Source organism: Sorex fumeus, unplaced genomic scaffold (genome assembly GCF_029834395.1).
Source record: "Sorex fumeus unplaced genomic scaffold, SorFum_2.1 ptg000008l, whole genome shotgun sequence".
In the NCBI taxonomy this organism is placed as follows: domain Eukaryota; kingdom Metazoa; phylum Chordata; class Mammalia; order Eulipotyphla; family Soricidae; genus Sorex; species Sorex fumeus.
Window position 1 is genome coordinate 51590801 of NW_026606065.1, and position 27072 is coordinate 51617872.

At 38.1% G+C, this 27072-nt stretch overlaps 1 pseudogene; it reads right to left on the reverse strand.

The window, feature by feature from the left end:
- Positions 1-2623: 2623 nt before the first annotated feature.
- LOC130019361 (CCR4-NOT transcription complex subunit 8-like) lies at positions 2624-3261 on the reverse strand (annotated as a pseudogene).
- Between the last annotated feature and the right edge of the window lie 23811 nt (positions 3262-27072).

Below are 27072 nucleotides of genomic sequence, written 5' to 3' on the forward strand. Positions count from 1 at the left end.
ACTTTGAAAAGTTAAGAAAGCATTGAAATTATTTTTCTTGGGTTTTCAGTTATTCAAGAAAGAATGGCTCAAAGAAGTTGCCACACTTTCTTCTTGCTTTGACAGGTCTAAAAAACAACCAGGCATAAAATATTAACAAGGATCATATTTTTTATTTTAAAACTTCACTAAAAGTGTATACTTAAAACCCTTGTTTAAAAAAATAATGAACTTATCGACCACTAAATTACAGTAGCAAAGAAGATGAGAATATATAATTGAAAGCATGCATATTATGCCTGCTGCTCCATAGGAGTCTATCAATGGTCAAAAGGTTAGAATGTTTTTATCAAAGAAACTCCACATTTCTTCACTGCACGTCCCAACCTTTGCTAATAAGAACAAGCTTAATATTTTAGCCACCGGGATGTCCCTCACTATGGTCTTAACCTTTTCAGGATTTTTTAAAAAAGATGTTTTTTAATAACAGCAGAAGTTTTCAAACAAAATCTTAATTTAGCAATAGTATCCCAGATGGTTTGAGACCCAGTCTTTTGATGGGTGAGTGGCAGATGCCATCATTTTTAATGCTCCTCTTAGTGTCAGGAAAATGAATAAAGTACAAAGGGAAATAAAAATATTTTCCAAAGTCTGTTCAGTGGGAAGATTGAAAGAGTCACGATGCTTTTCGTAACCACCTGAGCTTGGTGCTCCTAGCAAAATTTCTGAACTTTATTAAGAAACCTGGGCAACAAGAATTGTCATAATCATAAATTCTACTTATATGGAAACTTCCTCAGAATTGAATTGCAAGCATGAAGAACACATTATCAATCATTCTCTCAATTTCATCTGGGGAAGAGTGTTTCTTGTTTTCTTGTTTTCTTTTTTTAACAAATTCAACAGAGGAGAGGTTGGCATTTGCAAATGTCACTTGATGAAAGAGTCAGGACTGGGTATTTATCATACTGATCAATTGTGCCCTTGCCCCTCAATAATCCTTAACCCAAAAAAACCCAAGTGTATGGGTTTCACAGTATTCTTCCAGGTGCCAGGAGCATATCTAGCAAAATGAATGTCTGGACATGGCCCTCAATTGCCCTAATTTTCTAGAAAACTCTCTTCCTGTCACATGAGGAGATCCCCTGAGCCTCATTTCAGAGACAATCCAAACCTAACTTCTTCCTACCCATACTTTCCACTCCTTCCTCAAATAAGTGATTTTTGAATTTTCTGCTGAAAGGTACAATGCATATGATATTTCAGGTAAGAACTGAGCTGGTAGATGAGAAAAACCATTTGCAAGTAACTGAAACTAAACCAATCCAAAACTTGCTGCTGAATCAGACCTAGTTCTTCCTTAGACTATGTACAGTGAGATATCTAATGTTTAGTGATTTGGAGGGTTTGGGGAGGGACCTCCTTAGCAAGCTAGGCTCAGGAGATTTAGTTTTCACTCCCAGTGGACTGGTCAACTAGGTTGATAGTTCAGTGGTAACACTGTAGCACTGTCCAGTAACACTGTCCTTCTATTGTTCATCAATTTGCTTGAGCGGCCACCAGTAGCGTCTCCATTGTAAGACTTGTAACTATTTTTGGCACATCAAATATGCCACAGGGAGCTTGTGGCTCTGCCATGCAAGTGAGATACTCTCTGTAGCTTGCTGGATTCTCCGAGAGGGGTGGAAAAATCGAACCCGGGTGGGCCGCGTGCAAGGCAAATGCCCTACCCACTGTGCTATCCCTCCAGCCCAGTTCAGTGGTAAGATTCTAGAATGTGTTGCTACTCAGGCCCTGCAATACCTGAGTATTGCACTTGGAAGTTCCCATGCTGACATGCAAGGCATGAACTCTGTACAACCTCCCTGGCTCCCTTTTTGACTTGTTCCTAATAAAGTTGTAGCCCTTTGGGGCCACAATGCTGGAAAGCTGCCCCCAGTATGATTCTAGAATATTCCTTTAATTTTTTTTCTGGTCGTACCAGGTTGTGCTTAGGGATTACTCCTAGATCTGCACTCACGGATCACTCCTAGTGGGGTTCAGGGACAACATGCAGTGCTAGGGATCAAATCTGGGTCAGGTGCATGCAAGACATGTGCCTTACCCATAGACCCCAATGCTAAAGCTTTCTTATCAAAGGAAACATCTCCCTCCACCCTTTCCACACCCCAAATGTATACCAACATAGCTTTCTTACTTAATTTTGTCACTTCAAACTCCCTTCCTTAACAGGTAAATAATTTTAACTTTCTCATTTATAGCAGTAGGGAGTTTGCCTTGCACACAGCCAGCCTGGCCGAGCCGAGTTCTATTCCTCCACTCCTATCGGAGAGCCTGGCAAGCTACTGAGAGTATCTCACCCACACGGCAAAACCTGGCAAGTACCCATGACGTATTCGATATGCCAAACACAGTAACAAGATTCAAAATGGAGATGTTAGGGCCCGCTTGAGCAAATTGATGAACAACGGGAGGACAGTGACTCCAGTGACTCCTCATTTATTGGGGGATATTCATAGCGATGATATTTTATGCTTGGTTTCACATTAAAAAATTCCAATAAAATGTCCCTCCTGTATTTGCTTTGCCTTTAAAAACCCGTGGAAAAGGAGAAGAAATGTTTTTGTTTTGGGTTTCCCTAAGACTAACATTTATTTTTCTTATGTTTTCTATTCTTGCATCTCTTCATCAGGTACTTCACATCGTAGATCGATGTGAAAAAAAGGTTCAGAATGTGGAAGAACTCGTGTTTCTCTTCCGGCAAGCGAGAATCGGTGAGTAACTTGACCATGCAGCCAAAGTCACAGACGCTGTGGAAGGACAGCCACTTGACATTGTCACAGAGGACCACGCCTGACGTCATGAGCAGCTCCGCGAAGTGCAGCGTGCCAATCCCTTCCTCCTCGTGCTTCTGGAACTGCAGCCCCAAGTTGGCGAGGAGATCGATGGAGTCCTGGGAGTACATGCCCTCGGTCAGGTTGAACTTGAAGTTGAACTGCCAAGTATTGATTCCAGACGGATATTCTCCCTTCTCATTCGTGAATGTAAGTCCGAGCTGGGTAATTTTTAAAAGGTCAACATTGCACCGTAAAAGCTGATACTGGTAATCAATGGAACTACGAAATTCGCCAATGGGTCGTACCACAAAGCCTGGAAATTCTGTGCCATGGCGATGTAGCTGTAGCTGAGCAGGACCTCGCGGATCTTGCGCATCTCCTCCTCCAGGTTGCTGGCCCAGACCTCGCAGATCACCTGGCTGTTCTCCACCGGTGCCGAAGGCATCCTGAGGCCACAGAGAACCCGCCTGGCGGGACTGGCACAGGGGCGGGCTCAATACACTCAGGTGTGCAGACGCTGGGCTAACGCAGGCTGTGGACCTCGCAAGGTCAGAGTCCAAACAAGGCGTGGGAGATGGTTCTGCCCAACTCCAAAGACCCGACCTGCAGACCCACCGCGGCGGAGACCTCTGACCCCGCACGGCCACCCGCTGCCCCGGATCCGCTCCCAGGGCCAGCAGCCTAATGAGACAGCCCTGTTTCTAGAGCGAACAGATGCCATTGGGCTACACTAGCTTGCAACAGGGACAAATGGAGACTTTACTGGCGCCTGCTTGAGCCAATACCACTACTAACGGAAGTCAAGTGATCAAGTGATCAAGTGATGTTTTCTATGCTAAAGAATTGACATGCAAATGACCAGAGATGAGTTCAGAGCATGTTTTTGTATGCACAAGACCCTGGGTTTTGATCCATGGCACCACAAAAAAAAACATAGGTCATAATTTTTTTAGTAGTTTCTTAAGGTTCTCTATTGTGGAATTTCTGCCAAAAGTCATCCCATTACTGTGTCTTTGAAAGAATAGGCCAACTTTTTATTTGGTGAATAATGTTATACTTAATTCAATATGACAAATATTAAATTCTGAAATATATTTCTGGTAACTTCTATTCATAATAATATATTCCCTACTGACATTAGTACAAATTATGTTGGTAAAATAATTCATACATCTACTTCTATAAAACCAGATTTCTTTTGACTAATTGTTCTTTATTCCACTGGACATCTTACAATATTCATTTAGTAAAATTTTGTGATCTGCTTTATAAAGAGTGTGTAAGCAAAAGCAAAACATAAAAATATATTTTGAATACTCTTAGTCTTTAAAATGTATGATTTAAAGGATACATTGTGATTTTTACAAGTATAAATGGTAGCAAAATTATTGGCTCAATTTTTCTATTTAATATTATACACATTTAGGATACATTTCTTGATGTGGATTTTACTACGGTATTTATTTCTAATGCAAATGTGATCTCTGGATGCACGGCTTTGATTATTAATTCAAAATATGTCTTGCAGGTAAATATTAAACAGAAAGCTTAGATATTACCCTCCCCCAAATGACCTACTGCAATCTCTCTCTTTTTCTTTCTCTCTCTTCTGCTATACAAACATACCAGGTACCACATACAAATGCTTCAATAAAAATGAAAGAAATATAAGAGGAGTTTAATAGTAATGTTGAACTGAATTATTTTATGGGGAAGGTTCAAATTATAGGACCACATAAAACATAACATAAAATGTGAGACAAAGGCATTCAGAGAATGAAAAATTGGATTTTTTTGTCTAGAATTTCTGGAAAAGGAAAAGGGAGAAGAAGAACAAGAGTATGAGTTGAAAATAAATGAACATTTGGAATGGACTTAGAATAAAAGAAAGATTAAGAAACTTTTGTTTTCTGTTTGCTTTTTGGTTTTGTATTTGAGGCACATTAGTCAGTATAGAGATGATAGTAGAATAGTTGAAAAGGCAGTAGCTATTGTTACAAATTGGGAATCAAAGTTTTGATTCATAAAGTATGGCTAAAACTCAATATATGTCAAGAAATTTAGTGAATTAGATTCCTTCATTTTGAAAGAGACCTTGAGTTCTCTAGGACATAGGCATAAAGTAGGACAGAGGACATCATTGAGAATTGGGTGTCAAGGATGTGATGATTTTGAAAGCAGAAAAGCAAAAGAAAGCAAAAGAGTAGCTATTGAGATAAAGAAAAATCTAAACACAAAGTCAAATTCATGAGGGAAACTACAAGATAGTGTAGAAAATTGACAGAGTTCTGAAGCCTTAAGGAAAGCACTGTAAAACACAGATTTGATGTAGAGTTCTGTGTTTACTGCAGAAAATTATACATGCAGGCTAATTATTAATGGCATCTAAATACAAGATTCAAATTATCTCTTCTCTTTAAGTAGTTTTTTCCAGTCTTCTCCTGTCCATGACCTTCTCACCTACCTTGTTTTTCTTCCTATGGCCCTTCCTGTGCTACTGGCTGACTCCTCGTCTCAAACCAGAACTCCATTTACATGTTTCAACTGTTACCTGGATTGATCCCAAAGAGGGTGTATATGGGGACTGGATGAGAAATGCTCCTTTATAGAGTTCAATCCACAGTTTTCTATCACTAATCCTAATTTCCTAAAATTCTATGCAGTTCTATGCAGTTTAACTACTAATGAACTTTTAGTGACACTATTGTTATTCCCTCTTTTCAGGGTTTAGTGCAAAAGGCTTCATAGCTATCTTTTCTTCTATAGGTATTGACTGCCTGGATTTAAATCTTCACTCTGCTTGTCCTTTTGGGTGGCAAATAATTTTACTGCTTTAAACTTCAGTTGTTTAACCTACAAAATAGGTTAATAATTAGTATCATCTTATAGAGTACTTGAATATATCATGTGAAGGTAAAATAAAATAAAATAAATGTGAAGAACAAACGATAGCCTGGCACATAAGTATCAGGCAGTGAATATTTTAGGTAAACTGACAGAGAACCAAGTATCATGTGTTTAATCGAAAGGTATCAAATTACCTGTAGCCATTGAGAGATGTGTTTTCTCAATGATTTACTTGAGAAATGATTTAGTTAAGGCGAAATCTCAACTAAATCAATATGTACTAGAAGTCTGGGGTATGTACTAAGTTATAAAGACATTCTCATTTTGGTCTCTATGATGTGACTGTATTGCACCCAGAATCAAGAAAACTTATTTCAGATGCTGATTCTACTGTTCTTTTTTTTTCCATACTTGCTCTTTCACGAATTATTTCTAAACCCTTAGTTTCCTGATAAAAACGATGTGAATAATAGTACCACCTCCTTATATTGATACAGAATAAAAATGATAAAATTGGGGGTATTACCAAGGGAAGTCCTGAGTCCATCCAGAGTAGGGGCTTGAAAACTATGACTCCCCTATACTTCTCCAAATTCCAAAAGGACCTGGTCCTTCTGCTGCTGCAGATGACAGGTTATATAAGGATAAAATTAATGTGTGGAAGGCTGAGAGAAGATGTATCCCTGATTTTGATAAAAAAAAAGACAGTTGAAAAAACTGATGGGCAAGGAGCAATATAAGAAAAATCAAAGACATATAACATTTGAAAAAACTGCATAGAAAATTGGGACATTAAATTCAGCAGCAATTGTGAAAATGTTAAAGGGATAAGAAATCATTAATAAGAAATCATTAATGAAACAGTACAAAATGGTTAGTTTTGAGAGGATTCAATTTGAGCTACTAGTTTCTGATCTGAGAACAAATTCTCTTGTTCTTTAGTTCAGTAAAAGTGGATCATGGCATAAAGTAAGGAGCAAAGCCCTATAATTATTCATTCACTATCTTAATACTGTACCACTGTCCTCCCATTGTGCATCGAGTTGCTCAAGTTGGCCCAGTAATGTTTCCATTGTGAGACTTGTAACTGTATTTGGCATATCGAATATGTCATGGGTAGGTTGCCAGGCTTTGCCATGTGACCGAGGTACTCTTGGTAGCTTTCCAGCCTCTCTGATGGGGTGGAGGAATCGAACCTGGGCCGATCTGGTCTGCTGCTTGCAAGGCAAATGCCATACCCACTGTTCTATTGCTCATTATCTTAATCTTCTCGAAAATTCTATGAGGCATTCTTTCTTATTCTATCACTGAATGATATCTTCTTGTGCCTGCCCTATTAAAGAAACATAAACCCTTTCCTAGGTAACAATGCTAGGCATAAGTTAATTACTGTTACTGTGTTTGATATATTGAATATGTCACGGGTAGCTTGCCAAGTATGGGCAAGATACTCTCAGTAGCTTGCCAGACTCTCCAAGAGGGTCAGAGGAATCGAATTCTGGTCGGCAGGGTCGGCCTCGTGCAAGGCAAACACCCTACTCACTGTGTTACAGCTCCAGTCCTGGCATAAATTAATAATTCATTAAAATCATCTTCAAAATTTATAAATTACACTTTTACAAACCTTCAGTGTTAAAATAATGAGTTTGAACTATCTTCCACACTGAACTATTAGTGGAAAAGATTCATGTCATTTATTATGTACATCATTACATGTACCTTTCATCTGCTCTACTTAATTATGGCTTTGCAGATCTATACAAGTCAAAATAACTTAAATTTTTAATATTTGTGAGGTGTTATGTAACCCATTGCACATTTCATGTGTTCTACTTAAATATGGCTTGAGAAAACTATATAAGTTGAAATCATTTAAATTTTCAATATTTTTTAATGTGATGAAAGTTCTTGTATTTTATTTTTAATTTATTTTTTGTTATATTTATTTATTGAAAATAAATAAATTGTGGGAAAAGTTACAAAGCTTTCAGGTTTAAGGCTTGATCATACAGTGATCAAACATCCTTCCCTTCACCAGTACTTATTTTTCACCACCAAGAATCCCAATATACCCCCCTCCCACTCCTCCCGATGCCTGTGAGGCAGATGATTTCTACTTAACTCTCTCTCTACTTTGATTACATTCATTATTTTGACAAAAGATGCACCATTACTGTTTAGAATTTCCCCCCAGCAATCAGAAATGCTGAAAAGGCATTGTGAAATAATTTGTTTTCTATAGCTAGTTATGAGAACCATATGATGCTACGTGACCATGATAGGAGCCATGTGATTTTGGATTTCTGATATTTTACTAATTAAGTCTGGAGGGATTTCTGCCAAGAGCCAGGTAATTACGAGATTGGTTTCTGTGCGTCTAGTGCGATGACCGTGCCAGAAAGCCACTTGTGAGGGCAACTGTGACCTCGGTAGGGCGTGAAGGATGAGCCCAAACCACCCCTCATCCCATGTGGCTGCAGTTGCCCTGTCACCGCCGGCTCATACCTGGCTTTCCAATAAGCTCTGAGGCAGTGGCCACCTTGCTGCCGGTGGGGGGGTGGAGGGGGGAAGGGTGAGAAACCCTTTTCCTCCCAGAGAAGCATGGCACTGTAGTTTAACACATAGTCCATTCACTTTTCTGCCACAAGCTGCCGGGCTCTGGATTAAGTCCTTGTGCCTCTGGAGCCATGGCCGAGCTGGAGAGCCACTCGTGGTGGGGGCAACTCCTGACTCAGTAGGGTGTGAAGGATGAGCCAGTACCACCCCCCATCCCATGAGGCTGCAGTTGCCCCATCACCACCGGCTCATACCTGGCTTTCCAAATAAGCTCTAGGGTGGCGGCCACCTTGCTGCCGGGGAGGGGAGGGGGCAGCAATTTTCAATATTTTTAAGGTGCAAATTTACTTATAATTAGGAAATTTTGGTTTTTTAGTCACCTTCTGTGTATCATCTAATAAGGCTCATGATTTTTCTTTTGGAACATTTTCCAGGTAGAAAGTTTTATTTTTATTAAGGTTATAAGCATTCTAATTTAGGCCTTTCTTTCTTATGATTGAATCTCTATTGTCACCTACATAATATCTCTGACTTTGATTTATGTTCCTTTAATTTTCACATCATTGCCAAATTGATATTTGTCTTGTTCAAAATTGAATCATATTTCATATGCAGATTAAACACAACTTGCTTTGAATATGTTATACAAATTTTAAAATATTTCTGTAATCTGACTCCTATTTTCAACCTTCCTACACAACTACTTATTTAGTGCATTCCCCATTAATCTTTCTTTAATCATTATCTTCCTTCAAGTCTTTATTATCTTCAAACAGATATTCTCACCATTTGCTAAATATGCTGCATTCAATGTTCTGTCTTCATATTGTTTTTCCTTTTTTTTCCCTTTTTCTAATTTTTATTAGTGAAACACCATGAGGTACAATTGTAGACTTACAAAGTTTTGTGCTTGGGTTTCAGATATACAATGATCAAGTTCCCATCAGTCCACCAGTGCCCATTCCCCACCAGCAATGATCCCAGTATTCTTGCCACCCCCGCCCCCCCATCCCAACCTGCCTATGTGTTAGGGCATTCTCTTTTGTTCTCTTTATCCTTTTGGGTGCTGTGGCTTGCAAAAGAGGCATTGAGTGGCAATCAGGTTCCTTCTTTAGTCTACTTTCAGCATGCATCTCATATCCTAGGAGGATCCTCCCAACTCCCTTTACTTGGTGGTCCCTTCTCTATCTGAACTGCCTTTCCCCCTAGCATGTATGGCTGGCCTCCAGGCCATGGAGTGAACCTTCTGGTACTTATCTCAGCTATTCTTGAATGTTAGTCTCCGATTTTGTTACTTTATATTCCCCAGATGAATTCAATTTTTCTGTTTGTCCCTCTCTTTCTGACTCATTTCACTTAGCATATTTTCCATGTAGAACCACTTGTATGTAAATTTCATGATTATACCTTTTCCAACAGCTGCATAGTACTCTCTTGTGTAGATGTATCAAAGTTTCCTTAACCAGTCATCTGTTCTTGGGCACTTGGGTTTTTTCCAGATTTTAGCTATTGTGAACAGAGCAGCAATGAACAAGAAGTGCAGATGTCATTTGGACTGTACTTTTTTGTCTCTCTGGGATATATTCCCAGGAGTGGTATTACTGGGTCAAATAGGAGCTCGATTTCTAATTTTTTTTAGAATCGTACATTCTCTTTTCCAAAAGGGCTGAACCAGTCGGTATTCCCACCAGCAGTGAAGGAGGGTCCCTTTCTCGAAACATCCACGCCAACACCAGTTGCTTTTGTTCTTTTGGATGTGGGCCAGTCTGTGGTGTGAGATGATATTTCTCTGTAGTTTAGATCTGCATCTCCCTGACGATTAGAGATGTAGAGCATTTTCTCATTTTCTCTTTTTTGCCATTCAGATTTTTTCCTTGAGAAAGTTTCTGTTCATTTTGTCACCCCAAATTTTGATGTGGTTGGATGTTTTCTTCTTGTGCAGTTCAACCAGTACTTTGTATATCCTTGAGTGAACCCCTTGTCAGATGGGTATTGGGCGAATATCCTTTCCCATTCTGTAGACTATCTTTGTATTTTGGTCACTGTTTCTTTTGAGGTGCAGAAGCTTCTTAGTTTAAGATAGTCCCATTTGTCTATCTCTGTTTTCACTTGTTTGGCCAGTGGTGTATCATCTTTGAATATAGCGTTTGCTTCAATGTCTTGGAGGGTTTTGCCAACCTTGTCTTCAATACACCTTATGGATTCCAGTCTGAGGTTGAGGTCTTTAATCCATTTTGATAATACTTTTGCACGTGGTGTTAGGCAGAGATTTGAGCCCATTTTTTGCATGTAGCTCTCAGTTATGCCAGCACCATTTGTTGAAGAGGCTTTTCTTGTTCCATTTCACATTTTTCACTCCCTTATCAAATATTAGATGATCATATGTTTGGGAGAGATTTCAGTATATTCAATCCTATTCCATTTGTCTGCAGCTCTGCCTTTGTTCAGTACCATGCTGCTTTAATTATTACTGCTTTGTAGTAGAGTTTGAAGTTAGGAAGGTTGATTCCTTCCATTTTCTTTTAACGAAGAATTGCTTTAGCTATTCGTGGAGGCTTATTGTTCTATATGAATTTCAGGAGTGTTTGCTCCATTTCTTTGAAGAATGTCATGGGTATCCTTATAGGAATTGCACTGAATTTGTTCAATGATTTGGGGAGTATTGCCATTTTGACAATGTTACTACTTCTAATCCATGAGCAGGGGATATCTTTCCATTTTCTCATGTCCTCTTATTTCCTGAAGTAGTATTTTATAGTTTTCTTTGTACAGGTCCTTTACTTCCTTAGGTAAGCTGATTCTTAGGTACTTGATTTTCTGAGGCACAATTGTGAACAGGATTGTTTTTTTTTATGTCACTCTATTCTTTCTCACTATTTGCGTATAGGAAAGTCATGGACTTTTGGGTATTGATTTTATAGGCTGCAACTTTTTTATACCGGTCTATTGTTTCTAAGAGTTTCTTGGTAGAGGTTTTAGGGTTCTCTAAGTATAGTATCATATCATTTGTGAATAGTGAGAGCTTGATTTCTTCCTTTCCTACCTGAATGCCTTTAATATCTTTTTCTTGCCTACCCACTATTGCAAGTACTTCCAGTACTATATTGAACAGCAGTGGAGAGAGAGGGCATCCTTGTCTCATCCCTAAGGGAAAACTCAGTTTTTCCCCATTGAGCATATGCTTGGCATAGGCTTGTGGTACATGACTTTAATTATATTGTGGAATGTCGTTTCTATCACCATTTTGGCAAGAGTTTTCATTATAAACGAGTACTGGATCTTGTCAAATACTTTCTCTGCATCTATTGATATGATCATATAGTTTTTATCTTTTCTTTTGTTAATATGATGGATTATGTTGATTGATTTCCAAATGTTAAAGCATCCTTGCATCTCTGGGATGAATCCCACTTGGCTATGGTATATGATCTTTTTGATGAGTTGCTGAATTCTATTTGCTAGTATTTTGTTGAGAATCTTTGCATCCTTTTTAATCAGGGATATCATCCTGTAGTTTTCTTTTCTTGTGATGTCTTTGTTTCCTTTTGGTATTAGAGAGATAGGGGCTTCATAGAAACTGTTTGGAAGATTTTCTGTTTCTTCAATTTCCTGGAAAAGCTTGAAAAGAACTGGCAATAGGTCCTCTTTAAATGTTTTGAAAATTTTGCTATTGAATCCATCTGGACCTGGGCTTTTGATTTTGAGAAGACTTTTGATTTCAGTTTCAATTTCCTTGATGTTAATAGTACTATTCATGTACTCTAGATCTTCTTGATTCAGCCTTGGGAGATTATAGGAATCCAGGATTTTATTTTTTCTAGGTTCTTTTGTTTTGTGGCATATAGACTTTCAAAGTAGTCTCTGATGATCTTTTGAATTTCTTTGGTTTCTGTTGTGATGTTCTCCTTTTCATTTCTGATTCAGTTTATTAGGGTTCTCTCTTTCTTTTTGAGTCTTGCTAGTGGTTTATCTATCTTGTTTATTTTCTTGAAGAAGCAGCTCCTGGTTTAATTGATCTTTCGGATTGTTTTTTGGGTTTCCTTGTCGTTGATTTCTGCTCTAAGTTTTATGATGTCTTTCGTTCTGCCTGATTTGGGCTCCTTTTCTTGATCTTTTTCTAAGCTCTTGAGCTGTGAAGTCAAGTTGTTCATGTGGGCTCTTTCTTTCTTCCTGAAAAATGCTTGCAAAGCTATAAATTTTCCCCTTAGCATGGCTTTAGCTGCATCTCATAGGTTCTGGTAGCTTGTGTCTTCGTTTTCATTTGTTTCCAGGTATCTTTTGATTTTGTCTTTGAATTCCTTAATGACCCACTCATTGTTCAACATTGAATTGTTTAATTTTCAGGTGTTTGATTTGGTTCTCCGTGTCCGTGTGTTATTCACCTCTATCTTCAGTGCATTTTGGTCTTAAAAGATTTTGATACTATTTCCATCTTCTGATTCTATTGAGGTATGTTTTGTGGCCTAGCACATGATCTATTTTGGAAAATGTTCTGTGTGTACTGAAGAATGTGCATTCTTTATTTTTGGTGTGTAAAGTCCTGTATAGGTCTACAAGCCCTCTCTCTTCTATTTCTTCCTTCAAAGCCACTCTTTCCTTGCTGAGTTTTTTTCTTTTTGATTTATGCAGAGGTGATAAAGCAATGTTGAAGTCTCTGGTTACTATTGTGCTGCTAGCAATGTCCTCCTTAAGATCTGCTAGCAGTTGTTTTAAATATTTAGCTGTTCCCTCATTAGGTGCATATACATTTAAGAGTGTGATTTCTTCCTGTTGTACATATCCCTTGATAAATAAAAAATGGACTTCACTGTCCCTTCTAATCTTTTTAAACCTGAAATTTATATTGTTGGATACTAGTATGGCCACCCAAGCTTTTTTGAGGGATCTGTTTGCTTGAAGGATTGTTTTTCATTCTTTAACTTTGAGTCTGTGTTTGCTTTGACTGTTCAGGTGAGGTCCTTGTAGGAAGCAGAATGTTGGGTTCTGTCTCTGAATCCATTTTGCCACTCTGTGTTTCTTACTTAGTGAACTTATACCACTGAAGCTGAGAGAGTTTATTGTTATGGGGTTTTGTGTCATCTTTGTGTAAGGGTCTGTTATGCTTGTAGGGTTCGTCTTGTCTTTTAGTAGCCCCATTAGCCCTTCTTTTAGGTTTGGTTTTGAGTCTATGAAGTTCCTGAGCTGCTGGTTATCCAGAAAACAGTGTACCTTTCCTTTGAGTTTGAGTGAGAGTTTAGTAGGATAGAGTATTCTTGGTGAAGCATTCATTTTAGTGAGTTTTTTCACTATACCCCACATTGCTTTTGGGCTTAAAGGGTTTCCTCTGATAGGTCTGCTCTGAATCTAAGGGTTGCTCCTTTGTATGTGATTTCCTTCTTTGACCTTGCTGCTTGCAGTTATGTGTCCCTACCCGTGGTATCCATCATTCTTGGAGTGTTTTTGTTAGGTTCTCTTTTTCACTGGCTCCCTTCAGGCTTTTGAATCTGAATTGCTACATTGCCCAGCTATGGGAACTTTACAGCAATGATTTGTTTAACTGTGGCTTTTTCCTTGAGATTGTTTCCCTGACCTTCTGGTACTCCAATGATTCTAATGTTGATTCCTCTTGGAATCATCTCCTAGGACCCTGATTCACTCTCGAGCTATTTTGAGATCTCTTGCCATTTTTTGTTGTTGACTGTAGGATTTGTGCAGCTGATCTTCCAGCTCACTGATTCTCTCTTCAGCTGTGACCATTCTACTGTTGAGGACACAGACTGAGTTTTTTATTTCATATACAGTATCTTTTATTCATGACATTTCTCTGCATAGCTTTCCAATTTCTGCTTTCATTTCTTCCCATAATTTCTCGATTCTTTCTTTCATGTCCTCCTTTAATTTACTGGATATTTGTCTGTTTCATTGAGTTCATTAAACATTTTCATTACTTCATATCTGAATTCTTTCTCAGAGAAATCCTTTAGGTGAGTAGCACCTAGTGAGGCTTCTGGACTCTTTTTGTCATCCTCCCCTTGTGGTGGGGATTTGCGTTCTTTCTTCATATTGGTGTGGAGGTATGGAGACTGAGATGTTAGACAAGATTGCTGGATATGGGTAAGCTACATGCATCTGTGTGAGCGTCTGCCAAACCAAAATTAGACCACGCCCACTTCTTCACAGGCCATGCCCACTTCTGAGGAGGCCACGCTCCCTACGGGTACCTGGTGTGTGTGTGTGTGTGTGTGTGTGTGTGTGTGTGTGTGTGTACAACCTTGGAGAGGAAGAAGACCAGGGACAGAGTTGGGGCCAAACAGGAAGAGCTCATTTTTGAGGGGGTGGTCACACCTGGCAATGCACACAGCTTACTCCTGGCTCTGCACTCAGGAATTACCCCTGGCAGTGCTCAGGGGACCATATGGGATGCTGGGAATCAAACTCAGGTTGGCCATGTGCAAGGCAAAAGCCCTACCCTCTGTGCTATTGCTCCAGCCCCGTACTGTTTTTTATTCTTTTCCACCCTCTTTAGAGTGAAGAAAAAGATACAAATGAAGATTCATAAAACATTGCAAGTCATAAAATATATTCACCAAATCAAATACATGATTATTTATTTATTTTTTTTATTAGTGAATCACCATGAGATACACTAACATACTTACAAACTTTCGTGCTTGTGTTTCACTCATACAATGATGGAGTATGCATCCCTCCACCAGTGCCCATTCTCCACCACCAATGATCCCCATATTCCTCCCAATACCCCCACCCCATCCCACCCCACCCTACACCCCCTCTGTGGCGGAGCATTCCCTTTTGTTCTCTTTTACTTTTTGAATGTTGTGCTTTGCAATAGAAGTATTGAGTGGCCATTGTTTGGTCTATAGTCTACATTCAGCACGCATCTCCCAAATACATAATTTGTTAACCTTTCACAGAACACTCAACACTTAAAGGTATACAAACTGCAGTTTTATCATTTTATTAAACATTAATTTGATTTCTTTCTTGTCTTCCTTCCTCTCCCTTTTTCTCGTTCTCACCACCCTAATATTGTATATATGATTTCAGGAAATTAAAGAAACACAATGAAAGCTTATAAAACAACGCATCAAGTTTTTACAAACATTTAAAATATATATTTTCATAATTTTCAAATTCATTTGTGTCAACTATAGATCGCATTTAATATATACTTTTATCGTGGTATTGGGCTTCACACCGCTGAGTCTATGTATTAGGCATAGAAATGTTAAAAAGTCCAGCTGGTGCTCAAAATAGGCAGAAATATGAGCAGAGAAAGATGCAGACAGAAGGAGGCTATGTGATGGGTGAATCTACAGAAGCAAATAGTGTTGCTATATAGTGATTGACTCTGCTGGTTTGGGTTTGAGAAGAGAGCCCAGGAGAGGAGTCTGTTGAATTCAGCCTTGAAGAACTAGCTGACATTCATCTGGCTCATAAGGAGCAAAGGCATCTCAGAGTGGAAAACATGGCCCTTTACAAATAGCACACAGAAGGTATTTGATTGATGCTTGTCTGAGTTCAGTACTCACTGACTTCCTTAATAGAGAAAAAGGATCTGAAATCTTATAAAGCTATGAAAAATAAAATTAAGTGGAAAAAGAATGAAAGGGAGGAGGATAAAATAGAAATCAAGTTTGAAAAAAGAGATATAAGCTAGCATGACAGGAAGCTATTATACTTGAACATAATATTTAGCCTTGAGTTTCCTGGGAGAAGTAGAGAGGCAAGAAATATAATAAGTTACTCAATCTTTGCAGGATAACAGTAGGGAATGATGTGTTCAAATGAAGAACATTTCATCTTTATCCTGGTCTCAAGTGGACAGCATGCTCACCTATTTTAATAGCTAACATAAAAATGCTTCCTATTTAACAGACTTACATAGATTTTTATCTACAAAGGAAACACACCAAAAACAAAAGTATAAAAATGCGTCATTTAAAATAAAAAGATGTATATAGCTTTCCTTGAAAATAGGCATTTTGTTTGTAGCAGAGGGTTATCTAGAAATTGGATGTTGGGTATGGTGTGGTTTCATACATTTGAAGAAATGTGAGTCTGTACTCCTAAAACATACAGTGCTGTAAACCAATGTCACGTGAATGAAAACAAAAGAATAAGATTTTTAGTCTAGAATGGTATTTTTAGGTAGGCTTTTGACACTTGGGATTCTCCACAAAATTTTTCTCAAAGGCATAATACCCCACAAAAGATCAGCCATTTCCTGGTGCAAATAAACTTCAGTGTTTTATTTTCTTGTTGTCTTATTTTGAAAATATTTTAAATGTTTTAAATATAAAGAAGAGTACAGAAATTATAGCCTAAAATTATATTCATTTGGTGTTTCATAATAGGCTCCTAAGTCATAAATTTATTTATGGTTATTTCACAGTTATTTGTCTTCTATGAAAAATTTTCAAAATAAAATCTTTTTGTATATTTTTCCTGAAATCTAAGTAGAGGGCTTATATTTTTTATTCCTATGTCTTGTAAACATTTACTTCACATGTTTACCCTTGCTTTCTTGTTTACAGTATTTCGTTGTATGTGAATTATATTTTGTGTAAGAAGCAGAGAGTAAAAGAGATAAGCCAGATACAGTGACTGGACTTGGTGTGCTGGCCATCACCCAGGGACACATTCTTTCAGATTCTATTTGTATTTAAGGAACGGTCTCTTTGTTGGCCTGCTCATATGCTCCTTTTCAAATCATCTAATCAAGCAAGAAAATTGTGGGAATAAAATTTGGTTTACCCGTGCCATGTTGCCAAAAAGAGTAAAGTTTCATAATCCATGTTTGTTTGTTGTTTCTTTCAGCTCATTAGGAATTTCTAAGTAATCAAATATCAGATTATTCCTTTACTGTATCTTAGCCCATTTGTTGTGCCAAGATCGCTCAAATTTTTTGTTTAACTTTCTCCACTGATCATGATGCCATGTTGCTTATTTACAAAAGATGTATTAGGAAGTTGAAGATGATGGAACTGACAATAATGACTTTTTTCCCTTTTTCTTTCTAATATGAAAAACTTCTTGAACAATTGTGTCATTTTTACATAGCAACTATGAAAATACTTTTTATTTTGTTCCAATTTTTGGTATGTGCTGCCAAAGTAAACACCAAAAAAAAAGGTTTCTGGAATCTTGTTGCACAAATTCACTGAGAAAAAGAAGGGGCTACATTTCTTTAAAAGACGAAAGAAAGAAAGAAAGAAAGAAAGAAAGAAAGAAAGAAAGAAAGAAAGAAAGAATCACTAGTATAGGAGATACAAGTGTCAGAGGCTAATTAGTGCAACGAGCTTTTCAACATAAAGTCCACCGACATACACAATGATCAAAGAAGGTAAAAATTATAACTAATATACAATGAAAAAAACCTGATACTAGTCATAATAGAATCTTGTATTAGATAATGAGCATTATAAAACCGACTTCAAAAGCACAATTGTGGCAGGAAGGGAATGGAGGCCCAGCTCTGGGCAACAAAGCTGAGTGGCTCCTATTCCAACCAGGTACAGCTCGCCGCCCAGGGCCTGGGACACTCTCTGGGCATGCGCAGCTAGCTCCATCTCCTAGAAAGCCGGTTTTCTCCCCTGATCTGCGCGGGACAGGAATGGAGGCCCAGCTATGGGCAACAAAGCTGAAAGGCTCCTCATTCCAACCAGGAGACTTTCCCAACTCATCGCCCAGTGCCAGGGACTCTTTCCGGAGCTGCGGCCGCTAACATGGCCGAGAAATATTCTCCCACTACATATGCCATAGGAACCATAAATCTTCTTAGATGGAAAATTCTCTAGTTTAGCTCAGCCACTAGAAACACAGTAGCCAATAACTCATAAGCCTATCTTAACTCTCACTGCATATCAAGCAGAATAGTAACAGTGAACGTGAAGGACTAAACCACACTTGTCACAATGGTAAAGCAACGCAAAAGCCCACCAAACTTTCTTATTGAAGAGTCTAGCCCAGATGACACCAACAGTACTGTACTGTTAGACAACCTCTCTGACAAGGAATTCAGAAGGGAGCTACTTAGGATGCATAGAGAACTAAAAGAAACAATGGAAAGCAATGCCAATAGAAGACAAGAGGATCTGAAGGCAGAAATGAGGAAAATGCAATCGGAAATGTCAGACCTGAAAAATCTCATAGGCGAATTGAAAAACTCAGTGGAAGGCCTCAGCAGCAGAGTAACAGCTGCTGAGAACAGAATCAGTGAGCTCAAAGATGAAGTTCAGAGACTCTCCAGAAAAGAGCAGAAAATGGAAAAGAGAGTCACAATTCGGGAACAGATGGCAAGAGAAGATCGTGATGAAGCCAAGAGGGGAAACATAAGAATTATTGGAGTCCCAGAGGGACAGGAAGAAAACCTTGATGAAGAAGAAACTGTCAAAGACATCATTGCTACAACGTTTCCAGAGATGAAGAAAACTTGTGACCACATTCAGGAGGCCCGAAGGGTACCAGCTAGAAGAAATCCAAATAAAATTACCCCATGACAAATCCTGATAAAAATGACCAAAATCTTAGAGATAAAATTCTGAAAGCAGCAAGATCGAAGAAAGAAATCTCTTACAAAGGAGCATCCTTAAAATTCACAGCTGATTTTTCTGATGAAACCCTCATGGCCTGAAAACAGTGGTGGGACAGAGTGAAACAATTCAATGAAATAAATGCCTCCACCAAAATACTTTACCCAGCGAGACTCTCATTTATAATAGAAGGAACAACACACAGTTTCACAGACAAACAACAGCTCAGGAACTTCATAGACTCAAGACCATGATTACAAGAACAACTAAATGGGCTACTTTAAGGCAAGACAGGCTCCTCAAATACACCAAATTTCAACAGAACAATGGGACAAAATCCCATAACAATAATCTCTCTCAATGTCAACGGGCTAAACTCACCATTTAAAAGATATAGAGTGGCAGGATGGATTAGAAAATTGAACCCAACATTCTGCTGCCTGCAAGAAACATATCTCAATAGTCAAAGAAAACACAGACTCAGAGTCAAAGACTGGAAAACAATCCTACAGGCAAACAGCTCCCAGAAAAAAGCTGGGGTAGCCATCCTAATATCAGACCAGATAGATTTCAGAGTGAAGAAGGTCATAAGAGACAGTGAAGGCCATTTCTTAGTGATCAAAGGATCTGTACAACAGGAAGAACTTACAATAATAAATGTATATGCACCTAATGAGAGACCAGCAAAGTACTTAAAACAACTACTCATAGATTTGGAAAAAGATATCAATAGGAAAACAATACTAGTGGGAGACTTCAATACCGCTTTGTCACCTCTTGATAGATCAACCAGACTCAAGTTTAGCAAGGGCATACTTCATCTGAGGGAAACAATGGAAGAAAGGGACTTAGTAGATATATACAGGACACTTCATCCTCAAAAAGCTGAATACACATTCTTCTCAAGCATACATGGAATATTCTCCAAGATAGACCACATGCTGAGCCACAAAATATGCCTCCATAAAATTAAGAAGATAGAGATTGTATCAACAATCTTCTCAGACCATAATGCGCTGAAATTAGAAGTAAATCACACACAAAAACAGAAAACTAAGTCAAACACCTGGAAATTAAACAGTGCGCTATTGAACAACGAGTGGCTTAGAAAGGAAATCAAAGAGGAAATCAAAAGATTCCTAGAAAAGAATGAAAATGAGAATACCAGTTACCAAAACTTATGGGACACAGCAAAAGCTGTGTTAAGAGGAAAGTTTATAGCTCTACAAGCATTCCTCAGGAAGGAGGAGTGAGCACACATAAGTAACCTAATCTCACAGCTTAAGAGCTTGGAGAAGGACCAAAAAAAGGAGCACAACCCGAACAGGAGAAAGGAAATAATAAAACTCAGAGCAGAGATTAACGAGATGGAAACCCAATAAACAATCCAAAAGATCAATGAAACCAAGAGCTGGTTCTTCGAGAAAATTAACAAGATCGATAAGCCTCTAGCAAAACTCACAAATAAAGGGAGAGAGAAAACCAAAATAAACTGAATCAGAAATGAAAAGGGAGTCATTACAACAGAAACCACAGAAATTCAAAGGATCCTCAGGGAGTACTTTGAGAAGCTTTATGCCACGGAACATCAAAACCTCGAGGAAATGGATAAATTCCTAGACTCCTACAGACTTCCAAGGCTGAACCAATAAGACCTGGAATACCTGAACAGACCTATCACCATCAAGGAAAGTGAAATGGTAATAAAAAGTCGCCCCAAGCACAAAAGTCCTGGCCCGGATAGATTCACTAGTGAATTCTTCCAAATCTTTAAAGAAGACTTGCTCCCAATCCTCTTTAAGCTTTTCCACGAAATTGAAATATCAAAAACACTTCCGAACAGTGTCTATGAAGCAAATATCATACTTTTACCAAAAGCAGACAGAGATACCACAAAGAAAGAGAATTACAGACCGTTATCCGTGATGAACACAGATGCAAAGATCCTCAACAAACTACTAGCAAATAGAATCCAAATACTCATCAAAAAGATCATACACCATGACCAAGTAGGATTCATCCCAAGGATGCAAGGATGGTTTAACGTTCAGAAATCAATCAACATAATCCATCATATCAACAAAAGAAAAGATAAAAGCATATGATCATATCAATAGATGCAGAGAAAGCATTTGACAAGATCCAGCACCCCTTTATGATGAAAACCCTAGCCAAAATGGGTATAGAGGGGACTTTCCTCAACATAGTTAAAGCCATCTACCACAAGCCTACAGCAAGCATCATCCTCAATGGGGAAAAACTGAGAGCCTTCCCTCTAAGATCAGGGATGAGACAAGGATGGCCACTCTCTCCACTGCTGTTCAATATAGTCCTGGAAGTACTTGCAATAGCGATTAGGCAAGAAAAAGATATAAAGTGTATTCAGGTAGGAAAGGAAGAAATCAAGCTCTCACTTTTTGCAGATGATATGATACTATACTTAGAGAACCCGATAACCTCCACCAACAAACTCCTAGAAACAATAGACTCGTATAGTAAAGTTGCAGGCTATAAAATCAATAAGCAAAAGTCCATGGCTTTCCTATACGCAAACAGTGAGAGAGAAGAAAGCTACATGAAAAAAACAATCCCATTCAAAATTGCGCCCCAGAAAATCAAGTATCTAGAAATCAGCTTAACTAAGGACGTGTACAAAGAAAACTACAAAACGCTACTTCAGGAAATAAAAGAGAACATGAGGAAATGGAACGATATCCCCTGCTCATGGGTCGGGAGACTTAACATTGTCAAAATGGCAATACTACCGAAAGCACTGTATAAATTCAATGCAATCCCTATAAGGATACCCATGACATTCTTCAAAGAAATGGAGCAAACACTGCTGAAATTCATATGGAAGAATAAGCCCCCACGAATAGCTAAAGCAATTCTTGGGAAAAAGAAAATGGGAGGAATTAATCTCCCGAACTTCAAACTGTACTACAAAGCAGTAATAATTAAAACAGCATGGTACTGGAACAAAGGCAGAACTGCAGACCAATGGAACAGGGCTGAATACACTGACATATCCCCTCAATCATATGATCATCTAATCTTCGATAAAGGTGCAAGTAATGTGAAGTGGAGTAAGGGAAGCCTCTTTAACAAATTGTGCTGGCATCACTGGATGGCTACATGCAAAAAAGGGGCTCAGATCTCTGCCTAACACCATGTACAAAAGTAAGATCGAAATGGATTAAAGACTTCAACATCTGACCAGAAACCATAAGGTACATTGAAAACAAAGTTGGCAAAACCCTCCATGACATTGAAGCTAATGGTATCTTCCAAGCTGTCCACACAACTGGCCAAGCAAGTGAAAACAGAGATAGACAAATGGGACTATCTTAACCTAAGAAGCCTCTGCACCTCAAAAGAAACAGTGACCAAAATACAAAGACAGTCTACAGAATGGGAAAGGATATTCGCCGAATACACATCTGACAAGGGGTTGATATCCAGGATATACAAAATACTGGTTGAACTCCACAAGAAGAAAACATCCAACCACATCCAAAAATGGGGCAATGAAATGATCAGAAACTTTCTCAAAGAAGAAATCCGAATGTCAAAAAAGCACAGGAGAAAATGCTCTACATCATTAATCATCAGGGAGATGCAGATCAAAACCACAATGAGATACCATCTCACACCTCAGAGACTGGCCCACATTCAAAAGAACAAAAGCAACCAATGCTGGCGCGGATGTGGCGAGAAAGGGACACTCCTTCACAGTTGGTGGGAATGTGGACTGGTTCAGCCCTTCTGGGAAACAGTATGGACTATTCTCAAAAAATTAGAAATTGAGCTCCCATTTGACCCAGCAATACCACTCATGGGAATATATCCCAGAGAGGCAAAAATGTATAGTCGAAGTGACATCTGCATTTTTTTCTCACTGCAGCACTTTACAATAGCCAGAAACTGGAAGAAACCTGAATGCCCAAGAACAGATGACTGGTTAAAGAAACTTTGGAACATACACAATGGAGTACTGTGTAGCTGTTAGAAAAGATGAAGTCATGAAATTTACATACAAGTGGTACAACATGGAAAGTATCATGCTAAGCGAAATGAGTCAAAAAGAGAGGGATAGACATAGAAAGATTGCATACATCTGGGGGATATAAAGTAACAAAATATGAGATTAATACCCAAGAATAGCTGAGATCAGCACCAGGAGGATTACTCCATAGCTTAGAGGCCAGCCGGGCATTCTAGGGGAAAGGGCAGCTCAGTTAGAGAAGGGAGCACCAAATGGAGGGTGTTTGGAGGATCCTCCCAGGAGGGGAGATGCATGTCGAAAGTAGACTATGGACTGAACATGATTGCCACTCAATGCCTCTTTTGCAGACCACAACACCCAAAAGGAGAGAGAGAACACAAGGGATTGCCCTGCCACAGAGGCGGGGAGGATGGGGGGGGGGTTGGGGGTGGGAGGGATATTATCCATGGTGGTGTAAAATGGGCACTGGTGGAGGGATGGGTATTTGATCATTGTATAATCAAAACCCAAACACAAATAATTGTAAATCTACAACTGTACCTCATGGTGTTTCACTAATTAAAAAAAAAGAAAAAAACAACAAAAGCACAATTGTGGTCGTTGACATTTACTAATTGGTTAAAATATGTCACCTCATTTCAATATGAGTAATCTTATTTAAGTTATCATAATTAATTTGTTATGAATAGTTTATAACTGGAGACAGGGTTTGACAATCTTTTTCTGTAAAATGACAGAATTTAAAATAAGTTTGGCTGTGCAGGATGTCCAGGCTTTTTAGCAACTAATTATCTTTGCTCTCTGAAAGCAGAACTAGCCATAGTCAATATCTATATTGATGAACTTTATTTGTCAAAACAGTCATATTTGACCTAAAGACCTATGTTTATTCACACTCTAACTCTGTAAATGAAATGGTGTAGTCAGTTCAATGACTGCAGTGAAATCAGAAGAGAGTTTAAGTTGTGTCACAACAAATAAGAACGAACTGATTTCTTTTTTCCAACAAATAGTATTTGCCTTGTGCCAAGAACAAAGCTAAGGATTGAGAGTATCAAGGATTAACAACACATATGGTTTGCATTTCCTCATTCCCTTGCCATTCCCTGCTAGAAACGTAAAGATAGAGAAGATATAAATATCAAAGTTAAACTAAAATATAGAATGTGGTGAATTCTATGACGTATTATGCATGTTAAAGGAGTACATGTTTTGAAAGACCTATATTTTTTAAATAAATTTATTTTTTTACTTTTTAGTCACCATATAATTACAAAGTTCTTTATGAATAGACTTACAATGTTACAACACTTATCCCTTGCCAGTGACCACTGACATATTCACCAAATAAAAAGTTCTATTTCTACTGGGAATTTTAGAACAAACTCATTGTAAAATCCTCTCTAACTGTAGGATATGTTACTTTTCTAGCATTTTCTACACTGATTCTCATTTTTTATTGTCACTGAATAATTATTTTGAACAAACTAAATTATTCAATTTAGTCTATCTCTATGTTTCTCTTAAAACCTCCATGATAAAAATGAAAGGACCCTCAAACACAAAATATCTAAAATAAGTGCCCCACATAACTTAGAAAATAATGGCACTGAAGGTGATTATTTTTTCAAGGTGCCATGGGATAAAATAGATGATTTTATCAAGGTGTTATTGAAGAGTTGGATTAGAATACATATTTTAAAATCTAGATCATACTCACTCCTGTGTAATATCTTAGAGTCAGAAGCAATATCATGACTATTATTACATTAAGAAAAGATGGTTCTTGAAAAACACAATAAGAAATATTTTGATTTTTCCTCTTTTCTAAGCTACAGAAAAAATCTTAATCATATTCTCTGGAAGTTCATTTGCTTTCTTCCAGGTAGATATTCTTGCACACTTAGTGATTATGAGTGCAAAGAATATAATCTTAATCTATATTTAGGTAAACTATTCTAAGATAAAGCACTCATCATATCGCTCGAGCGGGCCCAGTAACGTCTCCATTGGAGACTTTGTTGTTACTGTGTTTGGCATATCGAATACGTCACGGGGAGCTTGCCAGGCTCTGCCATGCGGGCGAGATCTTCTTGGTAGCTTGCCGGGCTCTCCGAGAGGGGCGGAAGAATCGAACTCGGGTCGGCCATGTTGGCTGCGTGCAAGGCAAACACCCTTCCGCTGTGCTATCATATCACATAGACAATTTTAAACCCAAATTTCATTAAAATTTCTTCTGGAAACATGACATGTATACTTGTTGAAATTTTTGTTTTTCGGTCTATAGAGACACAATGTGTGAAGCTATTAAGACTGCTTGCAGAGTTTTAACTTGATTATAGAAAACTAAATTTAACAAGTGCAAAGAAAGCCGGGTCAATGAAGAGATAATGTAAGAAATACAGTAGTATCAGAAAGTCTCTGGTCAGTACAGCTCAGCTCACTTGTAAATAATTCTTCAAAATACCATTCCTCAGAATGGCACGAATAAATGACAAATTATTCTTCTAAAATGCCAGGAATCTAGCAAAGATACAGTGAGAGAAAATTCAAGTTACTCATTTATAAAGGTAATATTAAATAAAAAAAGGATACTGAAAATTTTAAAAAGTTATTTTTAACAGTGGTCATAGAAATAATAGAAATCATGGTGAATTAGAAATGAAGTGGCTAAGAAATAAAAGAAAAAGGTGTGGAAATGTGAGGAACTGTCCTAATAAACACTGACCTGATGGGAGAAGAGAATTTCTTCTAAAACATAACTTTTCCTAAGGTACTTAGATTTATTTGTTTAGGGAAGATAGATTCTGAAACCCAGCTAACCAAGTGGAATGGTAATACCAACATATTTTCTTCTTATCTAACAGAGGCTTATTATGAATCTATTTTTAAAAAATCTCAATTCTCAAATATAGTCTAATTGTTAATCAAAAAAAGACCACCACAGATTTATTTTTTCAAGTACACTGGGTCCCTATGGTAATTTCATGAGCTGTGTTAATTGTTGATAAGTATAAGTATGTTAAAAGTATACTGGTTTAGATATTATGTGTATAAAAATGTAAAAAAACAAAACTGTTTAAACAATTGGAGTGATAGCACAACGGTAGGGCGTTTGCCTTGCACGCAGCCAACATGGCCGACCCGAGTTCGATTCCTCTGCCCCTCTCGGAGAGCCCGGCAAGCTACTGAGAGTATCTCACCCGCACGGCAGAGCCTGACAAGCTCCCCGTGTCGTATTCGATATGCCAGACATGGTAACAACAAAGTCTCCAATGGAGACGTTACTGGGCCCGCTCGAGCAAATCGACGAACAACGGGAGGACCTTTACCTTTACCTTTACCTCTAAGCGTTGGAAAGATAGTAGTACAGGAGGTAAAGTACTTGCCTGGCACCTGGTCTACCCTGTTTGAATCTTTGGTACAGCTAATGCTTCTCTGAGCACACCAGGTATAAGCTCCGAGCACCTTCGGTTGTAGCCCAGCAACACCCCATCCCCAATAAAAACAAAGATAACCCCCCAAAATTTCACCTCTGTATTCACTGATAGCTTGTATTAAAGTTACACAGTAATATTTAACATTGTAGCAAAATACCTATATATTGAAAATAGTCCTGAAATTTCAGGGTTTCTATGAATACTCAGCAAAAATTATTTCAACCTCATATCTAGTTAGAAATTCTTTCACTTCCTCAAAACAACATATCTGTTATAGGTTTATAAAGGTACGTTTTAAAATTTTAAGTACATGCTAAAATATAAAGACTTTGTATAATTTAGGATATTTTCACCTTTTTATGCTTAATGTTGACTTTAAAATTATAAAAACAAAAACCAAAAGTGAAAAATAAGATAAAATGCCTTCTTTTGGGTCTTTTTGTAGGTTCTTCACCATAGTCCCAAATCTAACCTTTGAATTACTTAAATCTAATTCTCTTTTTCCATGGTAGATCTTTAAATTGGTCCCTTATTGTTACTAGTTTTTCTTTTATGAGGTAGTCTTAATCTCTCTCTTGATCTCCATATTTAGTACGCTAACATTTTTGCTTTGTTTTGTTTTTGAGCCAGTAGTAACTCAAAAAATCTCTCTGAGATTTTCAGGGGTTACTACTAGTTCTGCACTCAGGAATTACTCCTGGTGGGCTCTGAGATGCTGGATGAAGATTGAGCCCTGGTAGGATACGTGCAAGGCAAGAACTTTACCCACTGTACTATCACTCAGATCCAACAATGCTAACATTTTAAAAAAGGTGTCAAAATCATTCATATGAGATTTGCATAGTTTAGACTACATACACACACACACACAC